Source organism: Rhinolophus ferrumequinum, chromosome 16, assembly GCF_004115265.2.
Source record: "Rhinolophus ferrumequinum isolate MPI-CBG mRhiFer1 chromosome 16, mRhiFer1_v1.p, whole genome shotgun sequence".
Lineage (NCBI taxonomy): Eukaryota > Metazoa > Chordata > Mammalia > Chiroptera > Rhinolophidae > Rhinolophus > Rhinolophus ferrumequinum.
In genome coordinates this window covers 56,366,026-56,386,801 of record NC_046299.1, presented here as the reverse complement: position 1 = coordinate 56,386,801, position 20,776 = coordinate 56,366,026, and the positions used below count along the sequence as shown (strand labels likewise).

The window sequence follows — 20,776 nt, the reverse complement described above, 5'->3', positions numbered from 1 at the left end:
TCTGGGGCTGGGGCGACGGGAGGTCCCTGAGGTACACGCTTGAAAAAGATGGGCCTGGGGGGGCTGGTCCCAAATTCCACAGAGCATCAGAATTACTCAAGGAGCTTGCTCCAAGCTGCACATGGAGACTTCAAGGGAACTGCGACGACCTGGAAATTCACATTTTTAAGAGCCGTCCTTTACCGTAATCAGTTTGAACAAACCCCCCCCCCCCCAAATGGCCAAATCGGAACAAGGCGCGCATCAAAGTAAACAAGAATAGTGATGCATTTTAACTCTGAATAAAATAAGAATCCATGTGTCCCATCTAACATATAAATAAATGGATAAACAAATGGAGAAGAAGGGAAACTTCTTTATAGCACTTGTAGAAGGATTTCATCGAATTAAATCATCACCCTTGAGCAACCATGACAGAAATGACCAAACCTGTTAATCATCCTCCATGCCTCATCTGTTCTGGCTGCTGTAACAAAACACCACAGACGGGGTAGCTTATAAAGAACGGAAATTGACTTCTCACAGTCCCGGAGGCTGGAAGGCCAAGATCGGGGGGCCAGCAAGGTCAGCTGGGGGCCCTCTTCCTGGTCCAAAGCTGGTACCTGCCCTCCGTATCCTCACAGGGTGGAAGGGGCAAGGGGGCTCTGCAGGGTCTCTTAGAAGGGCATGAATACCATTCCCAGTGGCCTAAGTATCTCCTAAGGGCCTCACTTACCTCCTCAGACCATCCATTGGGCTTTAGGATTCCAGTACGACATGAATGGGGGTGGGGGCACAGACATCCAGACCATCACAGGCTCTAAAATGCGTTGGTGAGAGACAGCGTATGTACTTCGTCTCCAAGTCTCTTCCCCATAGGACACGTACCAATTACCAAGACAAGACAATAGTAACCTAGCAGCGGAGAAACCCAGCAGATACCACCTTCATCAAGTGACTGCTGTTGTCATAACCTGCGCATGAGTCAAGCCAACATGGGATGGGTCCCTCCTGAAGGAGGGAAAGCACTGAGAAGGACACCTCACTTCCGTGGCATTCCTGACGAAAATTCATCGCTTGAACCTCATCAGGAGGAAAGAGCAAAGAAACCCAAATTAAGGGAGATTCTACAAAATAAATGACCTCAAGTCAAAATGTGGTTTGTGGTCATTTTCTTTTAAAGGGGAGGGACGAGGATAAAACACTCAGACAACAACCCTAGGGCTCAAACACAGGTCTTGAGAATGATTCATCAGGCAGCTCATTCAACTGCACTGGCGGCATCAGGCGGTCGCACCCCACCCAGGTGAGGCGGGGCCTGGGCACCCACAGATGCTGCCCCCCACTGCTCAAGAAGCTGGGCAAAAGAGGCCTGGCACCTTCCTGGCTTCGAAGCAGTTTTCGCTCTGCTGCTAAAGGTGCAGCTGCCAGCTCATGGGAGGACGCAGAGCACATGCTGCCACATGCTGCATGGTGCCCTGGGCCCTGATTCTGTTTCTGAAAACCTAAGTCCACATGAAATGTCTACACCCAGAAGCCAGTTGCACACGAGATGTGGAGAATATGGGCCCAGTTTACAGTCACATCTCCAACGTGGACAAGACCCCAGGAGGCTAACATGCTAGGACTTCCAGACCTCAGGAGGACTGGACTGGGCTCTCTCTCCTCCCTGAAATTCTCAACAAAAGACTTGAAGACGGGGCGGCCGGTTGGCTCAGTTGGTTAGAGCACAGTGCTCATAAGACCAAGGCCATGGATTCAATTCCCACATGGGCCAGTGAGCTGTCCCTCCCCACCCCCGCCACACACACACACTAGATTGAAAACAATGAGTTAACTTGGAGCTGATGGGTCGTGGAAAAACACACTGTTCCTCAATATTTCCCAATAAAAATTTAAAAAAAAAAAAAAAAAAGAAGAAGAAGACCTTAAGACCAAAAGGTTTCCGAGATTGGCAAGACTTAAGACAATCTGCCCAGATCCATCGACACACAAACTCACTCTGCTAGTCCCTCAGGGGGATCAGCTTTGTTGTGGGAGATAGACACCTGCTGACTTGTTTCTGCATGTTCAGGTACCCACTATGGACAAGGCACCCCGCATGAGGCTGTGGAGACCACGAAGGAGGACGGAGACCCAGGCCTGACTCAGCACACACTTCCCTCTACTAACTGGAGAGTCGGGTAGGTGCTGGAGGGCAGGGCTGGGCGGAAGTTGGAGGAGGTGGGCAGCCGGTCAGGGAATGCTGTGTAGAGCAGATGGCTTAAGCGTGACCTAGATGAACCTCCACGTGGAGGCACTCACCAGTTTGGGAGGAGCAGCGTACTCTGAGATGGGGAGGCCACACTGCGATCTCACATGGCAGCAGCCAACAGACTCTCCAATGTGGACCGTCAACAGAGCCCCAGTGTGTCCCCAGCTCTGGAGGTGGTACCAAGATGCAACCAGAGTGGCTGCCCTTGCACGGCTGACACAGTTGGGGTGGGAGCTGCTCCTAAACACCACAGATGTTCTGAGTGATAAGTGGGCCCTCTCCTGGGGAGAAATAAATTCTGCTCCAATAACTGAGTCTTCAGCCATTAAGGGAGTTGCCCCAGTATGGCACAAGGATTTGGCCTGCATGTCTAAGGGAGATCTGAAAAGTTCTCTTTGTAGGAGTTGCCCTACCCCCACCTTCTTCTCCCCCAACACAAAGTAACTATACAAGAGAATATAGAATGATACATATTTACTTCTTTTCTTCTGTGGTTTTTTTTTTTTCATGCCTGAAAGGCATAAAGATTGTGGCTCTAAGATGTTAAAAATCTTTGTATCCAAAATTGCACAGTATGTTACAATATACCAGGTTTTAAGACAAACAAAACAACTCACTTTACTTCAAAGACACAGCATTAGGAGCACCCCTTAATCCAGCCCAGAATGGGGAGCTCACCAGCCCAGGACAGAGCCTGCTTCCTGGCCTCTGAGCAACGCAAACAGCCTGGGGAAAAGGTTGAGAGCTAACAAAACAAACTTCCCAAACAAGCTATGAAAAGTGAAGCCTGCTGGAGAAAAATAAATAAAACAAAGTGCACTGAAAATGTCAAGAGAAAAAAATTAGTGAGCAACCGATTTTTTTTTTAAATGCAAATCAATGGCGGGAAATTGCTGGAAAAGGCAGCAGAATCTGGAAAGAGTCAGATTAGCAGTTCAGTCCCTAAAACAGTCCCAGAAAGCCAGGGAGGGCCCCCTCCACCCCAGCAGCTGAGCTGGGGAGCCCAGGGCTTCTCTAGCCCACCAGCACTTTCACCCCCAGGCCTAGGGGGCAGCTCTTCCCCACAAACAACCACCGGCCTCCGCCAGGATGCAGGGGGTGCGCAGGCAGTTCTAGTAAAACCTGGCGAGGTATCTCAAACTTTTCTCCACTACAAAAGTATTACCAAGAATAAACTTATAGGGCCCCTTCTGAACTACTTCTTTCAACTGGAACATACACCAAAACGTCTTTATAAAAGACGGAATGCTTTGTGTTTCTACAAAAAGCCAGCAATTCTGATGCTGTCATCCAGCTGGGAGGCACTGGGCGGGGCAAGTGGCACCAGATGGCCAAGGGAGGCTCTGTGCTGCCCGTTCACAAAGGAAGGCTCCAATTACCCCTGGGCTCTGTGCCCCAAAGATGACCTTGCCAGCAGGCTCGGGGAGGTGCTGGCAGCTGCAGCTGCCAGCCAAGTCGACTTTCTTGGTCCCAGACCCACCTCTGAGACACCCCCAGCGCCCAGGGATACCTGCGGTAAACTGCACGCTGGAGAGGATGGGGCCCCGACCGAAGCTGCCAGACCCAGATAAAGTCGACAGCTTTAAAGAGCACGAGAGGGTGAAGACTGCAAAACCACAACACAGACTGAAGAAGATGGAGCGCAACTGGGCGGAGGCAAGAAAGGTGTCTGAGCCAGGGCTGCTCAAACTTGAAAGTGAATGCAAATCACCTGAGAATCTTGTTAAAATGTAGATTCTGATTGAGTAGGTGTGAGGTGAGACCACTCCCGCCCCCAGATTCTGCACCTCAACAAGCTCCTGGGTGATGCAATGCCGCCTGACAGGCCTGTGGGCACTGCTTTGAACGGTGAGGGTGTAAGATGCCTAAGAGAAAAAGCACCAGTACTGAGGAAGGAAAACAGCCATTAAGGCAAGTCAGGGGGGGAAAGCCCCCCATCTTTATCGTGGGTTGATTTACAGGGACACGTTCAGCTTTCATTTTGAAGTTTTCTCATTATTTTAGGGCATCCCACTGCATCCTCACAGGTTATTTTTATTCCCATTTCACAGCTGTGGAAGCTTCTAACCAAATGATCAGTGAAGCGGGACTCCCTGCCCCTTGGGCGTCTTCCCAGACGGCAGGCCTCCCGTGACGCAGGGCAGCACCACACACAGCCCAGAGCAGTGACACAGAGGCTGCTCCAGGCCCAGCAGACAATGGGAGGAAAACCACGGCCGCCCAGGGGGTGGGGGCTGGGTGATCGCTGGGTGGGGAAAGGCAGATAAGGGGCCACACACCCACCCTGCAGGAGCAGAAGCCGAAGGATGGTTTTGCCTCCTAGAATCTGTAACAAAATAGACTAAATTTAAACTCAGGCCCCTCAGGAAGAAGTAAGGGGATATTTAAGTACAGAGGGTATGTCTAGCTTACTGTTTTTGTTTTCACTTTTAACAGCCTGACTTCACTTTGGTGGGAGATAAGATAAAAAGAGCTTTACTGCCTTTCCCCCAGATTCAGAAAGGGAGTGTGGCATTTCCCAGAAAAGAGTTAATGCCAAGGTCTGAGGCAAGACGATTTATCAGTGGGCTCCTGGTGCCTCACCCAGCCCCTGAGAACTGACCGCGTTAAGGGAGGGGGAGTGGGTTTCCACAGGAAAAACCACAGACCTCGGTGGAGTGACCATTGCCACCACCAGCCCCTCCAGAGCTCATGGAAGAACTGCCCTGGAGAAAATGCCCTCTGTTAACCCCATCTGATGACACTTCTAAAGAATATCCTGAGTTGGCAAGAGGGGTTCAGGGTAGTGACCAACTGTTTTGAAGTTAGATTCATAGAACTGAAAGAGTCACAGCTAAAAAGTTTCCGAAGTTCATCTAAACAATTCCTCCATTTTTCAGAGACCTACGCCCATGGAAAGAAATTGCCAAGGTCAAACAGCCGGGGCTCACCCCCCAGTATTCTACTTCCGTGTACTTTTCCACTTTTCCGAAACACCATGCTGTCTCCGTCATGACCTTTCCCAACCTCATTTGGGGCCAACTGCCCTGAAAGCAGCATCTGTTTCAATGCATTTGACAGTGAACATTGCTCTTTTTGCCAAGGCTTGTACATTTGTACAACTTTTTTTGAAATAAGGACACTCCAGGGGGTCATCCTGTTTAGGCCTGGGACTTGCTTCCTAATTTATGAAACATGGCTGATGAGAGTCTGAAAAAGACTGTCAGGTTAATCTCAGGATCCATGCCTTTGGAAAGGGTAAAATAAAACGCTAAACACAAAAATGCAAAGAGAGCTCCGAGTTCTCATACAAAACAACTTCGATGTCAAAAGCAGGTGACTATTACAGACTCTGGCTGCGGTGTAGAAAGCAAGAGATCTATGGGGTGGGCGCAGGCACACCTCCAGAAAGCGATGCCGGAGAGTGGCCCACCTGAGACCTCCCACTTGGGTGAAATTGGGCCCCCAAGAGGAAGCTCATCTTGCCCACCAAAAACTGGAAGAGCAGAGAGATGTTCAGATGCAAGGGGCAGGGGATGGTCCCTCTCAGTTGGAGAAAAATCCCCACAACCATACAGAGACCAAAATAAAAAGAAACTATTTTCTCAAGCACCCCTGCTACTAAACGCTAAGAACTGTTCCTACACAGACTTCCCGGGGAAGGATCAGAAGGTAAAGGAAGAGCACACTTGGTGCCTAGGAGTGGCTTTTTCTGGCAAAGACCAGGAGGCAGTGCTCCCAGAGGCACATGTGCAGCTCCCCCTTGCCCCCACCTCTCTCTTTTCTTCCCTCCCTTCTTTCTCTCCCTCCCAATTCTCCCACATCCTCAAGTGGCCACAAACAGGTGAGACCTCCCTCTGTCCCAGTGGACATGTCACCATCATTCTGATCCAGTAAGAGGGCTAGAACCTCTCTAAACAAAGAAATCCCGGCACCACTGGGGAGACAGGGTTCCAGCTGGGGGAGCTGATGGTGCGGCCAGGGGACTGCATGCCTCTAGCTCAGTGGGGAGATTCATGTCTTAAGGGCTTCCGCTGGTGCTGTGAGACCGCTGTCTGCTGCCTGCCCAGCTGCCTGCCTGCCCGCCTGAGATTCAAGAGCCCGGAGATGGCAGAACAAAGGAATATGGCTGTGGCTCAGGCAGCGGGGGAGGCAACAGGCCAGCCTGCCAACAAGCAGGCTTTTCTGCAGCTGAGTGCTCGAGTGAGGAACAGGGGACCCTGGGCTGAACATTGAGGTACAAAAAGAAAGTGGGGGCCTGCAAGACTGACAACAACCCAGGCACGCGCCTGGCCCCCACCCAAGGGTGCAGCTGGGCCGGGATTGCTTAGACAGAACCCAGACCCAGGGGCAGCGGGGCAGGTGGCTGGCTCACAAGACAGGCACGGGGCACTCCCGCTCCTTGCCCAGCTGCTCAGAACTCTGGTCCAGGGGGGTTCCAGACACAGCATGGGGACTTGAGAGGGGGGGAGGGGGATCTTGACAGAGGTACCCGCACAGGGCAAGGCCCCTTCTGACCTCCAGGGGTGGAGGGAGCGCTGGGAGGGGGCAGGGCCCAGGCTGGGGAGCTCACGCGGTCAGAGAACACAGGCGGGGCCCCGAGTGGCTGAGAGCTGCCCACCAAAGGACCTGATTAAGCACAATGGGCTCCCGCTGCCAGCAACAATTGCAACACTGGCCACCCCCGTCCTCCGTGCCTCCCCAGCAGAAGATCCGCAATGGGAGGCAGCAGGAAACCAGGGCAGCGCCCATGAATAGCACCACTGTGGCCCCAGGCCCCGCCCCCTCAGCGCCACAGGTCAGTCCTAGCTGCCACCCGCCAGAATAGAAACCTCTGTGCTGCCAAGGCCCCGAGCCCCACACCACAGAGCTGTGGGCATGGGAGCCTCCGGACTTCTCACAGGGTCCCATGTAACAGCCATGGTGGGAGACAAGGCAGGGACGCAGTCCTCAAACCCCGCAGCTTAGCGGGGGGGTGGGGGTGGTGGGGGGGGTGGTGGTGGAGGCGGGGGCTATCTGCCAGCCAGTCCTAAAATCTCCCTGCTTCTTGCCCTGCCCAGGCCTGACACGGCTAGAGCCACACAGGGAGACTATCATCATGTCAGAGGCCCACGGTGGCCACAAGGATGAGGAAAAAGAGTTCCCAGGACTCCCGGGAGGATCCCAGCAGATGGCTCCAACTCGGCCCTCGCTCTCATGGCCCCCTCCCTCGCCCACCCCCTCCCAGGAAGAAAAACTCATCTGCCCTCACCCCCTGCGTCTGCTCTGAAAGGAAGCCGCTTGCTCAAAACAGAAAACGCATCTATTATTTACACCAGGTGCCTTCTACACAGGCTTTTTAAATCACAGGGTGGCAGTCAGGCTCAAGGCAGCCTGAAGCAGCACGAAGCCGGGGCTGCAGAGCAGGCAGGAGATGGGGGAATCCCAGAGCAGAGGAAGGTCCAGTGAGGCCACGATGGAAGGCCTGACCCTCACACCAACTCCTGAAACTGAGGGAAAATCTGCTCTTCTAAAAGCTGATTCCCAGCTCCAGCTTGTTTGTCAGCCAAGACTCCTCCTCATGCTCCGCCCAAGTTCTGCAAACTCCTACCGCGCTTAAGCCCACATACTGAGAAGCCCCCCCTCCCATCCCCCATCTGGCTCTGGCTGCCTCTTCACCCTCCTATATCACACTTTTGATACACAGGCCTCATGGCCCACAGGGCACAGCCAAGGGCTGCAAACAACAGGTGCTATGGAGACTGGCTGGTCTGAGCTGAAAACAGACTGGTGGGAACCAGCACACCAGCACCCCACTGTAGACCATCCAGCTCTAGGCTCCAACTGCAGAAATACAAGATCCCTCCAAAAGAAAAACTCAGCAGCTTTCATGCTCCCTCTTACAATCAAAACAGCATGTTTCTTTTCCTGTTAAGCACCCGATGCCTGGACTCCTTGTCCAGCCATCCTGCGATGGAGCTACTACCAGCCCGTGCAAGGCATTCCTTAGTTTGGCCAGCAGAAACAAAATACTGGACACAACCTCAATGTCCATCAATGAAGGGCTGACAAAGCAAATCGTGGTTTCCCATACAGAGGAATAACACGCCGCTGTTCGAAAGAATAGCCTAAACTGTGTGTGCTGAACTGGAGCAATCCCAAGATAAACTTGAGAGTAAAAATCAGTAAGTGCAGACCAGCGTAATTAGCATACCAGCAAGAGAATAAACACACGCAGAGTAGAGATGCTTGACTAGGCACCCAACATCTGGTGACAGAGGTCTCAGGGGAGTAGAACTGAAGGGGTCAGGGATGGAAATGTTACTTTTCACTATATATCTTTATGTGTGTTGCACCATGGATACATTTTTTAAATAAAAAAGTTAAACTGACATTTAAAATCCCTGAAGTTTGTGGCTGGAGGCACCCAAACTTTTACCTGGAGCTCTCTGCAGGCAGTTTCTGGTATCTGTCTAGAACAAGGAGCTGTTGGGAATGGGGGGAGTGCCAGCCTCCAGAATAAAGACTCACCAATTCAGGGCGCTAGCTACCTCCCTGCTCACAACTCCTCTCCAAGGCCCAAAATAGAAAGTTTTCCTAGGAAGACCAAGAGCAGATTCTGAGAAAGGTAGAAAGGACACCTGGAGTTACAACACGCAGAGGATCCGGTGACACTGTGAGACTGTCAGGCACGGGGTCTGAACCACAGGAGTCCCAGGCCCCAGCGGGGACCCTCCTCAGGGCCCTCCCCAGTCACCAGGGAGCCTCAAGGTCCCAGTGTTACCAACCCATCCCAATTTTAGCAGCTAAAGAGAGCTATTTCAACAAATTTCTAGACCTGGCCCAATTCCAAGGACAGGCTAAAAACAGTTTCTCCAAAATCAAAGCTCCAAATCCCAATCCCTTAACCACTAAACTCCATGTACCTTTCAGGAAATGGAGGCTGCAAGATGCAGTTGTGAGATGGATTTGTGTATTATTCCTTACTAAAGGGATACATATATGTTGTTGAAAAGCTTCCTTTAACGGACACATCAATCAATACTCTGCACTGGAAGCACTGACGTATTTCCTCCAAGTGAGTTTCCCTCTAAGGAACAATATGTTAACCATCCCAGTTTCTCCTGCTTCTCAGGGGTATGACACGTGCCTATTAGAACCAAAACTATTAGAACCAAGACTGGAAGGAGCACTTGGGGGAGACCGTTTGGAGGACAGGGAGTGGTTCATGAATGGAACACTTTCTACCTGGAGGAACTCCCGTGTCCCACCCCCAGGCCACCACAGCAGGCACTAAGGTGTGTCCTAACGACCTCAAGCTCACGACTGCCCGGGCCACAGAGAAGGACAACTGAGAAGAGAGGAGGAGAGGTTTGGCTCCTCTGTTCCATGAGATACTTTCTGATGACTGCTCAATGTTCTAAAAGTAGCCCCCAAATTACGAAGCACAAATGAGGTTTCACAACAAGTAGAAACACGCTGCCATTTGGAGCCCTCATACCTCAGCTGCCTCCACAAGTTCCTGCCCCCACAGGCCAAGTCCACTCCAGCACGAAGCCCTGGGCAGCTCTTCCCCGTCAGACTAAGACCAGTCCCTCTTCAACATCTTCTTGCAGGAATGGGCAGGGCCTAACACCCAGGTAGGCACTGATGCTCAATACTCCAAGTCCTACGACCACTCAGGTGGCACCCGCCCCACAATGTCATCTGTCTTCCCACAGAGAGAGCTCCAGGACCAGCCCACCCCACCCTGGCCCTGGGTACGTGCCGCTTCCTCCTCCCTGCTCCCTCGGGAATGAACACCCGACCACTACCACCAACTCTTTTGTTGACATGTCCCCTCAAAACTTATCTGTGTTTATACCAGTACTTGTATTTCACAGGAAGCAACTAGGACACAGCAGACAATCTCTGTGACAGGCAGGATGGCTGCCCAGAGCTGGCTTCTGTCACCACCACTGGTCCCCTGCAGGAGTAGAAGCCAGTGGAACTTTGGGAAATGGGGAACGCTCCACCCGCTGCCAACAGGTTTTCTTCACACCCTTTTTTCTCACAATAGCAGGTGACCTGGTTCCTAAAAAGCTGGCTGTTGAGACAGGAGCAGCCCCAGGAGCAGGAGACACATCAAACAGGGTCATCTGTGCAGGTCTGGCCAAGCAGAGAGCAGGGGCAGAAAAAGAAGCAGGAGCCTCAGGCATGGAGGGGGAGGAACAAGGTTGGCTGCTGCAGAGATCGGAAGTCCTCAGACAAGGGAAGGAAGGGGGGGGTGGGATCTGGACAGCAGAGCACAGTCCAGGCACGGGGAGGAGATCCCCACAGCACCTCCCTCAGCCCAGCTCAAACAAGTAAGACAATGAGTCCCTAGTAGGTGGGAGAGGGAGAGATCCATAAAGTTGTCAAACTGGTTTGCCCAGAATAGGGAGAGCAGGAAACACCAGGTACAGAGGCCAAGGAAAGAGGGTAAAGCAGGAAAGGTTGTCCAGAGTCAAATGGCTGTTGTCTGGCACCCAACAGATCTGGCAAAGGACACCACCACTGGTGAGTGAGGCACAGGGAACCGAGGCCCAGGTCCACGCTAATTCCTGGGCGGAGAGGGCAGTCTAGCCAGCAGAGAGGGAGCCAGGAGACAAGGAGCCAGCAGACGCTGACAAAAAAAAGGACCAGGGTTTCTGGAAACAAGGGAGAGATGCCCACAGGAGGGGCACCACTCCTAAGGGACACGTGTGGGCAATGATGGGCTCGGGCCAGGGCAAGAACGAAAACAGGCCCCAGCCAGCCTCCAGACACTGACAGCCTCTCCTTGACCAACCTTTAGTCAGGCCCCTCGGAGCCCTCTGCTCAACTGGACCTGACCTTGGGCGTCCATCTCTGTCCTTGTAAAGTCCAGTTCTTAGCAAGAATCCTGCTAAGTCAGTTTCGCCAGGACCCCCCACCCTCCATTCTGCACCCTCCATATCCCCCAGGTAACCTTTGATCACCGTAACCTGCCTCTTAGGTTGAATAGGCAAGAATCCTGTTGGGTCAGGATTACCCTCTCAGAAATTTCAATCCATCAACCGACTTCACCCCCAGTTCCTCAGCTATAAATTTCCACTTTGTCTTGTCATATTTGGGGTTGAACATAATCTCTCTCTCTCACTGCAAAAGCCCATTGCAGTAGTCCTTATGCCTATCACGATATTTTGAATAAAGTCTGCCTTACTGTCCTAACAAGTGTCAGAATGGTTGTTCTTTAATAATGCAGAGCTTTAAGTCTTCCTGGACCTCTCACCCAGAGTGTGAGAACTATTATACTTGGTCTGGGGCTGATCCTGTCTGCCTGGCCAAGGGGTGCAGGGCTGAAACCAGACAGCCAATCCACAGGCTAGGCAGACAGTAGGGAAGTCACCTGGAGAGGAAACAGGGTCTCTTCACAGCAGTGTTCACAGCAACCAGAGCCTCTCCTTGGAGCAGCTAGTGGCAGCAGCCAGGAGGCACAGAAGGAGCAGGGCCCTGGGCACACCTGCGTGTGCACTCCAGGCTGGGGATCCAAACACTCCTGGCTGATGCAAGTCACACTGATGGCTGACTGGCCTGAGGAGTTGTGGGGGATTGGACGGCGGAATGGCCCCTCCCTGGGAGGCCCAAATCTGAAGCTAAGGTGGTCGGATTCCTTACTTCTACTTGCCACTTTCCAGTGAGCCCAGGTTTCATGAGGTGCCCTGGTGGGCTTTTCTGATGCTGCGACCACAAGACTCCACCTTGGGTCTGTGTATCCGGGGATATGCTGCTGCCCTCAGCCCTCCCAGGCTCACCGCTCAGACCCTTGGCTGTAGACAAAAAAGATTCAGGGGACAGTCTTTTAATTCCAGTTGCTGTGAGGGCTACTCTCCCAGGTATTAGGACCAGGAATTCCTAAAACCCTCTTTTTTTTAATGTTCTCTGAACCCTGCAGAGTAGATTAGCACAGGCCCCAGTAGCTGGTACACTTAGTCAGGGAAAACCCAGAGAGGACGTTCACCAAACCCCCCCTCAGGTCTACCCTGCCCCACCCTGTTTTGGCCCACGCCTCTCCCAGCCTCTCCCAGCCATACCCAGCAGGGAAGCCCAGCCTCAGCGCTCCCATATCCCAGGGACACACAGAGTCTGAGGCAGCACCAGGAGCTCACCTCTCACCCAGGATCCCAGAAGCCACTTTAGAACAAATTGCCATGGCTTTCAGCTAGGCAGCACAGGCTGACAGCGCCCACGGAGGGCGGAGCTGGTCCCTCCAGCTATCTAGCTGATGGACAGCAGGGCTCTGCCTTGGCTGCTCAGACAGGGAGGCAGAGAAGTAATGACTTTTAACTCCAGCCTGCCCAGGCCCACTTATACCCAAATTACCAGGCTTACTGCCTCGCCTCGACACAAAAAACCACAGCACCGCCCAGCCTGGCCCAGCCCCCTCACCACACCAAGCCCAAGCGTGGAGGAAGTGGGGTTCCCAGAATCAGCTGCTGGTGAGCACTTTGCTGAGAGCCGTCGGCGTGGCAGCAACAGTTCTTTACCCAGAGTGTCAGGCCTAACTCGGGACCTTCGGATGCTGCTTCTCCAACCTGAAATGTGTACGCCTGCTTCACAGTTACCCCAAGAGAGGCAAGAAGGGCAGATTCTTCTCACTTTACAGATAAGAAAATCAAGCCCAGGAGGGACAATAAAAATCAAAGGCTTGTCTAGGTCACTCAGCTAGAAAGCAGACACGACTCCAAAGCTGGCATCACCGCTGTCTACTCTATGAGCTGGACAATGTTATTCGTCGTCAAGTGCAGTTGGCTGAGGCTCTGAACACTTTCCACCAGCCAGACCCTGCGCTCTTCCAGCACAGCTACCTGTCCTACCTGAACCAAAAACACATGCTGCTAAGGGAGAAAATGGGTGTGGAGACATTATGAAACCCCGGCACGGATGCAGTCAGAGAAGACACTGCTCTAATGGGAGCTAAGACAAACCAACAATGCTGGCATGCGCCTAGACCAAAGACTCTCCAAGCACTGGTCTACACAGGCCCCTGGGGACTCTGTGACCGGCCAAGAGTGGGAACACTGTTGTAGACCACCATCACCTCTCCCTCTATTCCAGATGGCAAAACAGAGACCCTGAAAAAGGAGTAAATAAATATGACTAAGGATAGTGAGTTAACAACAGTGGAGAAGAACCTGAAGTCTCGCCACCTCTACCAATGTTTCCTGGCCCTGCTGGATGTCAGCAGAGACCAAGCAGGTGACAAAGCACAAAAGCAAGGTCCATACTGTGGCCAGCTCTTTAACATCCTGCAAGAGTGACAAGAGTGGAAATACAATTAACAAAAGGTGTTCTACCCCCTTCTACAGGCCAGAGAACCAGCCCAGCCCCACTCAAGCCTGTTCTCCAAGTGATTCCATCCTTTAGTAACCTCCCACACCCCTAGACCTGCAAGCTCAGCCCCAGCGTCCCAGCAGTGGAAGGGGAAGGTTTAGGCCTGTAGGGGTACCTCTACCTGCTCCTGCTTCTAGGAAAGGTGGCTGCCCCAACTGGCCACATACAAGTAGAGCATGGGGAAGTCCAAGGGCTGGTGTGCCAGGGCAGCGAGGGGAGCAGGCGCCAGCTTCCCTTCCCACGGACATTAATATCCCTCTTCAAAGGCCCCAGGAAACAGGGATCAGAATCCCAGTTCACAGCCCCTAGCACCAACCCAGGAGCTAAACTCATAAGAATCCCTGGCCTGGACTCACCGTTAGTCCTTGGGCCCATGAATGAATAAATGAATGAGCAAAAAAAGACCCAGGGAACTCAAGCAACTTGCCCAGGGTTCGAGAAGCAAGCTGCCTCTGCATACCACTTCTCATTACCCTAATATGTATTCTTGTTCACCATTCCCCTGCCCTTCAAATGTGGCACCTCAATTCATCTTTAACCTAAATAACATTTATTTGATTGATTCATGATCAATGTTCGTGGTGACACAGAAACAGGACACTCAGACCTTGGGGAGAAGTCACAGAGGAAGGCACAGTTGGCAGGTGGCAGGCTTTCGTGCTGTTCGCCAAATATTTCTAATCCTCTTCCCCTTCCCACCTTGTAAGGTAAGTATGGCCATGTGTCTGCTTTTGCCACTGAAATTCCACTTCTGGGTGGAAGCTTTAAGAAGAGCTGGGTGAGATTCATCATGCTCTCTGTCCCTCTGCCCAAGTGACCAAGAATGTTCCAATTAATCCACATGGGTCCCAGAATGAGGATAACCTAAAGCAGGTCCAATAGGTGTGGTGTGAGCAAGAAATAACCCTGTGTTGCTTAGAGCCTCTGAGATTTGTAGGTTGTTCCCACAACAAAGCCCATCTATCTAGACAGACGCACTGACTTACTCCCGAGTCTTTCGTGCACGGCCATTTGGGTCTCCCTCTCCCTGGCATTAGGGAGACAAAAGCTCCAACACCAGTCAAATCATCAGGGGTTCAGGGGTACCTGCTGTGTGCCCAAACAGATGAGATGCTTCCAGAAGCAGGGGTACAAGGGTACCAGTACTGAAGGACTTAATAGTTGCACTGTAGGTCAGGCTTATTCAGTATATTCATCAACTTCAATCACTTCTCAATTAGAAATGAGGAAACCCAGCTCACACTGAGACCTTAAGCAAGTTACTCTGTGACCTCTCTAGGCCATCTTCCTCATCTGTAAAATGGGACGTTCACATTATCTACCCTGCTCTGTCATTTCAAGGGTTAAAGGAGTAAATACAAGTTTCTAAGGTAGCGCTTGGTGTACGTCTCACCAGTGGGCTTGAACTCCTGTTCGCCTGAATGCCGCTGTGAAGCTGAGCTCAAGCTCAGATCAGTAAACGCTATGAGCAGCTACTGCATGTCCAGACTGGGCTCTAGGACCACAGAGAGCTGACAGCCAGCCAGGGTTGTGAGGCTGGAACAGTGCTTGCAACAGCGCCTGGCACCCTGACACTCTCAATCGTGCTTTGTTAAATGAATCGAAGATCACTTAGTGGCCAAGCAGTGGAGTTCAGAGACGTGGGGAAAGAAACTCTCCAACTGAACGTGGGGTGCAACAAAGGATGAGGCAAGAAGAGGAAAATCCGTGTGGTAGCCTGGGCTACTAAGGCCTGTCTCGCAGGCATTATGGATCCTCAGGATGGAACAAAGCTTGGAGGGAGATGAGAGAGAAGCTAGAAGGGACATGAGGCCATGATGGAGGAGTATGAGCTTCATTCTGAGGGTCAAGAGCCCAGGAGGATCCCTGGAAGGAAGTGTGCCTCGTCCTTCCAAAGGGCTGGATGAATGTAGAGGGGATCTAGGGGTACTGGGCAACCTAATGCTCTGATGGCCTAGGCCTTAGGTTGCCCATCACAAACAGGGAGGGGTGGCCCAAGCACCCAGCAGGCAGTAACTTCCCCTATTTTGAGGTCAAGGTTTAGGGGGAAGGCTACTTTTGAGGATTTGGCAGGCAGCTCCACCCACTCCTATCAGCCCAAAAGCAACCCCACCTCCGAAGGAGGAGAGCTGAGCAAAGGAGAGTGGGTACCTGCAGAGGCTCCGAAGCAATGCCTTGCACTCACGGCCCAGGACGACTTGATGCCAGCAAACACCAGCGCCCAGGGTCAGCCAGCGGCCAGGACAGTACCAGGACCGACGCCTCACCCTACACCGGCACCTGTATGGACTGCTTCTAGCCAGAGAACAGCTTCACTTGTCAGATGTAGGTGTCCCACAGGTCCCATGGCCGAAGTCCCTACACACACACACACACTTCCTACCCACCCGCACCACCACCCCTTCCCTGCAGGAGCAGCGGCCCGGGAGGAGCCAACTCCGTAGCCAAAGACTCAACTCGAGCGAAGCTCCAGTTAGGTCAGGGGTCCGGCTTTGCTCCCAAGCACAATCCCAAATGACCAACACGCAGACGCCGGGTCACCACCTACTCAAACTCGAGCCGCCAAACCCATGCAAGTCAGAGTGGGACGTATGGCCAGGGTGGGGGACTTGGAACACACCCAAGGCCGAGAGGGGGAAGGGAGGGGACAGCCCTGCCTGGCCGCACCACCCTCCACCCCTGGCCCGACCTCCGCGCGGCCAAGGGTCCGTGACGGAGCCAGGAGTGCCCATCCCAGGACTCACAGCTGGGGACAGGGGGTAGAGCCCCAAACTGCGGCGGTCCAGCCAGTCCCTCTCCGAGAGCTCTCACCCCGCCGGGCCACCGCGCGCACCCGTCCGGGGACGCGGAACGGGCGAGAGCGATAGAACCCCGCGTGCCAGCCGGGTGGCCCGCTGAGGCTCTCACTCCACCCGGCGCCCGAGTTCGGCTCAGCGCGGTCCGGGCCAAGGCCTCCAGCCCCTCGCGGGCGATCCGGGCGAACAAAGCCAGCGCCGCCCGCAGGGCCGCCCCCGGGCAGGGACCAGGGAGCCTGAGGGGCCGAGCCCGGACCTGGGGAGCAGTCCTCGTCCCCAGAGGGCGCTCGGGGGGATCCGCCTCAGACAATAACGGGGGCAGGGCCCGACGCTCCCGCAGGAGCTCAGCGATCTACTCACCCGGGCGCGGCGGCGGCGACAGCAGCGGCGGCGGCGGCGCGGCCCGGCTCAGCCGAGGAAGTTAGAGCAAGTTCGGGAACGCTGGGCCGGAGGGCGCGACTCCCGCAGTCGGAGCGGGGGGGGCGGGGCGCGGAGGGGCGGGGCCGGGGGCGCGGCGGCGGGCCCTGGTCGGGAAGGACTCCACTTCCCTGCGCCGCCCTGTGCTCCCCGCGCTCCTGGGACCGCCCCCGACCCGCCCCTCCGCGCCCCGCCCTCGGCCCCGCGCCCCGCCTCCCGCACCGCCCCTCCCCCAGCCCACGCGGCGGCAGAGGCGGTGGGGCCTGTTCCCGGACCGCCCCTTTGCCCTGCTCGGGGGCGGTGCCGGAGGCGGGGGGCGGTGCCGGAGGGGGGGCCGCCCCGTCCGCCCCTCCTGTGGGTGTGGGGCGGAGGCCGTGCCTGGGCGGGGACTGGGCACTTGTGGCTGTCGTGAGCGCGGTGCGGAGGTGTGCTGCCAGGAAGCCGCGCGGGCCTGGACTCTGACCCGGCCCGACCCGAGCCTGGGAAAAGCGTGATTTGTGGGAGCCAAGGGGAGGCCACATCTCGAGGGATGCGGGGGTGACCGGCAGAGGTGGGCGCAGAAATAGAAAAATGGCTGTGTTGAAAATAGGCGGCGTTCCTGCCGAGCCTAGGAGGCTAGGCGTGAGGGTAGGCTTCAAGAGAAAGGTAGTAAAGTAACATTTTTAAAAATTTCTTTGCAAATTTGCATGTTTCTGGGCAATAAACACTCGGCCCTGTGGGCCTTGGTGCTAAAAATACCTGGCTTTCTTTGGATCGCCTGCTGAGATTTTTTCCTCACCTTCATCCTGAGGTGCTGCTGGGAGGATTCTTGAGGCTGTAGGGAGAGACTCCGGAAATAATCTGGGGTGGAGGGGTATTCACACTGCTGCCTGGGCTCTGATGTTTAAAAGACTGACCTCTGCGGTCTCAGCTCACCTGTCTGTAGAATGAGGCACAGGAACACTACTGATTCTTAAATCATTCAGGGGGACGTGGTTTGCTCGGGAATAGGAATAGATCACGAAATACAGATCTGTTTTAAAACTGGGGCAAAATACTGGTTGCACCACATTCTAGTATAAGCAACCAACAGGTCAAGTCCAATGTAAGGAGATCTTGAAAAGGAGACTGTTCAGTCCATTCTCTGTTGTTGTTGTTGTTGTTTTTTAACAGGCTGCAGCCTGTCTGTGCCACCCTAGGCAGCTCAGGGACCTCCTTGGGGAACCTGTCCATTCACTCACTTACGCAGTTAGTGTTAGATTGAGTACCTGATCTGTGCCAGGCCTGTTTTGATGCTAGGGGATACAGCAGTGAACAAGATACGTCAGGCTTCCTGCTCACTAAAGCTTATTGTTAGTGGAGAAGGCAAATAATTGCAAATTAAAGTAAATGCTGGGACAACCCCAAAAACAACGGTCTGGAAGAGAGAATAAGAGCTACTTTAGATGGAGCCATCAGGGAAAGTGTCTTTGAGAAAGGGATGTTGAAATTGAAGTCAAAAGAATGAGGAAATAGCCTTGAAAAAAGCTGGGCAGAGACATTCCAGGTAGAAAGCAGTATGTGCTGACGCCCTAAAAAAGGTAAGTTTTGGATATGTCCAGGAGCTGAAAGAAAACCATTGTGGCTAGAGTAGCCAGCCTAGGAAAGAGTAGCAGGATGAAGTGGGGAGGTGGGCACGGGCCAGAACATACAAGACTATGTCAAGGAATGGAGATTTTTTATTAAGAGTTTTTGCAGAAGACTAACATGTTCTGATTTACTGCTGTGCGAATAATAAATTGGGTTGGTGGCAGGCCAAAATAAAAGCAAGGAGACAACTAGACTGTTGTGGCAGTCCACACCAAAGATGGTGATGGTTTGGACTGAAATTGTGACCACACTATGATTATTAGTTGAGAGATGCTATTTTGGACATGGACTTGACAGGACACATTGATAGGATGAATGTAGGGGTGGGGGTGGGGGAAGGAAATGGAAAACCAAAGATAACTCAAGTTTCTGACAGAAATGGATGAATGAACAGTGCCTCATTTATTGGATGGGGTAGCCTGGAGGAAAGAGACTACATGTCAGGGAGGAACATTAAGAATTCTGCTTTAGCTCTGTTGAGTTTGAGATGCCCGTCAGAGATCCAATTGGATTGCTCAGTCACTGGGAGCTCAGAAGAGAGGGCTGGGCTGGAGGTGGGGCTTTGGGAGGCATCAGCTTAAAGACAGTAAAGGCTGTGGGATCTAAGGACATCACCTAAGGTGAGGCAGTAGTTACAGAAGAGGAGAGCGTTCAAGAAAAACCTAGACCTAGAACAGTCAGACAGAGGAGCCAGAGAAGGAAAGAAGACTGGGGAGGCAAGAAGAGACCCAGGACAGTGCTGTATCCCAGGGACTGAGGAAGGAAAAGTGTTTCCAGAAGGGAGCTGTGTTAGATGCTACTTAGAGACCAGATAAGATGAGGACAGGGAAGGATCCCTTGACTCGCACATGAAAGTCATTGGTGAACATGATAAGGGCAGTGTCTCTGGAGTAGAAGGGTGGGAGCCAGACCATGGTAGAGCTATCAAGTTTGGACAAGTCATCTCACAGATAACTAGGAGGGGTCTAGAAAGGAATGTGGGATCAGGAGGCTTTGGCAGAGATTGCTAGATGACCTTAATAGCTATTCTCCCCTTTTTCCTTCAGCATAGAATTTCAAATTCTAGCTGGCCACATGGCTTCCCAGAATAGGTAAGGACCCCCTTGCGGCTAGGTATGGTCATATGACTCATTTCCAGCCAACAGGAGGTAAGAAAGTGATGGTGTCCATGTGCAACTTCTGAGAACTAGCCTAAAAGGGCAGTGATGTACTTTCCTCAGCCATTGCTCTTTCCTACTCACTGTAATACGTAAATATGTAGCTGGAGCTCAAGTGGCCATATTAGACTTTGAAGTGGAAGCCATGAGTTGAGAATGTTAGTGGAACTACTTAGACTAAATCGGGATTCCCAGTGTGCAGGGAGCCACCATGCCTGTTCTGAGCTACCTACCTCTTGACTTTGTATATAAGAGAAAGAAATTTCTGTCTTGTTTAATCTTCTGTTTTCTGATGCTTATAGCCATATCTAATTTTAATCTTTGTGAAAATACAGAGAGTTTTGTTAAAATATGGAAGCTACTAGAGCAGGTTTGCAGAGTGATCGGAATGATCCAGGAGTGATGCTTCTGAAGACAAGGTGAAAGGAGATGGGAGATGGGCATGAAAGGAGATGACACCTGTGACAGAGGGACCTCCGCTATTATTAAGGAGCGGGGTATGGAGGCAGAGAAGATGTTTCCAGTGAAGGTTGGGATTGGAAAGATGATCATTCACACCTGAACTTCTGCTTACTCCTGGATGTGAAAGAGCTCATGAGCTTAGAACAAGGGGGAAGGACAGGGGGAAGCCAATTTTGTGAATCACGCCTAAGTGGAGTTGGAGGTCCTGTCAGCCTGAGCAGCTTCTGGGAGACAGCTCCATACTGCACCAGTTGGCCACACTGCTGCGAGCATGAAGAGGGTGAGGGAAGTGCCCAGAAAGCCTGCATGGCCTCCACCCCACCCCCAATCAGGCTTCACTTCACAGTCACTTAGGACACTTGCCTACCATTCCAAGCTGCCATATGAGAATGAGACCCACTGAGCTTTACTTGACTCATTTTTACAGCACTATGGTGGGTGGGGAGGTGGGTGGCCTTCAGAGAGCATCAGGGATACTCAAAGCAGAGCAGGCCCATTTTATTTTCCTCTGAAAAAAATAAAAAGAAGTGAGATGTGGACATCCCCAACTCACAAGGGCTGTGTTGTAACCGGTGACTTAATTTCCAGGCTAGCCCCAGAACTATAATCGTCAAAAATACAGCTGAATTATAGTGCAGACTGCAAGCCTGAGGTGTAGATTATGGGAACAGAAAATAGTACAGGAAAGAGGAAAAGAAAGAAGCTGAGCTTTTCTTTTTCCTGGACCTGGAGTTGGCTATAATAAAATTTTAAATGGAAGAGCTTCGCCTTTA

General features: G+C 52.7%; 1 protein-coding gene across 1 annotated transcript in view; it reads right to left on the bottom strand.

Moving 5' to 3' along the window:
- Nucleotides 1-16,853, bottom strand: part of TSPAN14 (tetraspanin 14) — a 57,864-nt gene extending 41,011 nt beyond the window's left edge. The window contains exon 1 of the mRNA XM_033130575.1: nt 16,720-16,853. The gene's annotated coding sequence lies outside the window, so the exon portion shown is untranslated. The remainder of the gene's footprint in view (nt 1-16,719) is intronic.
- Nucleotides 16,854-20,776: the final 3,923 nt, after the last annotated feature.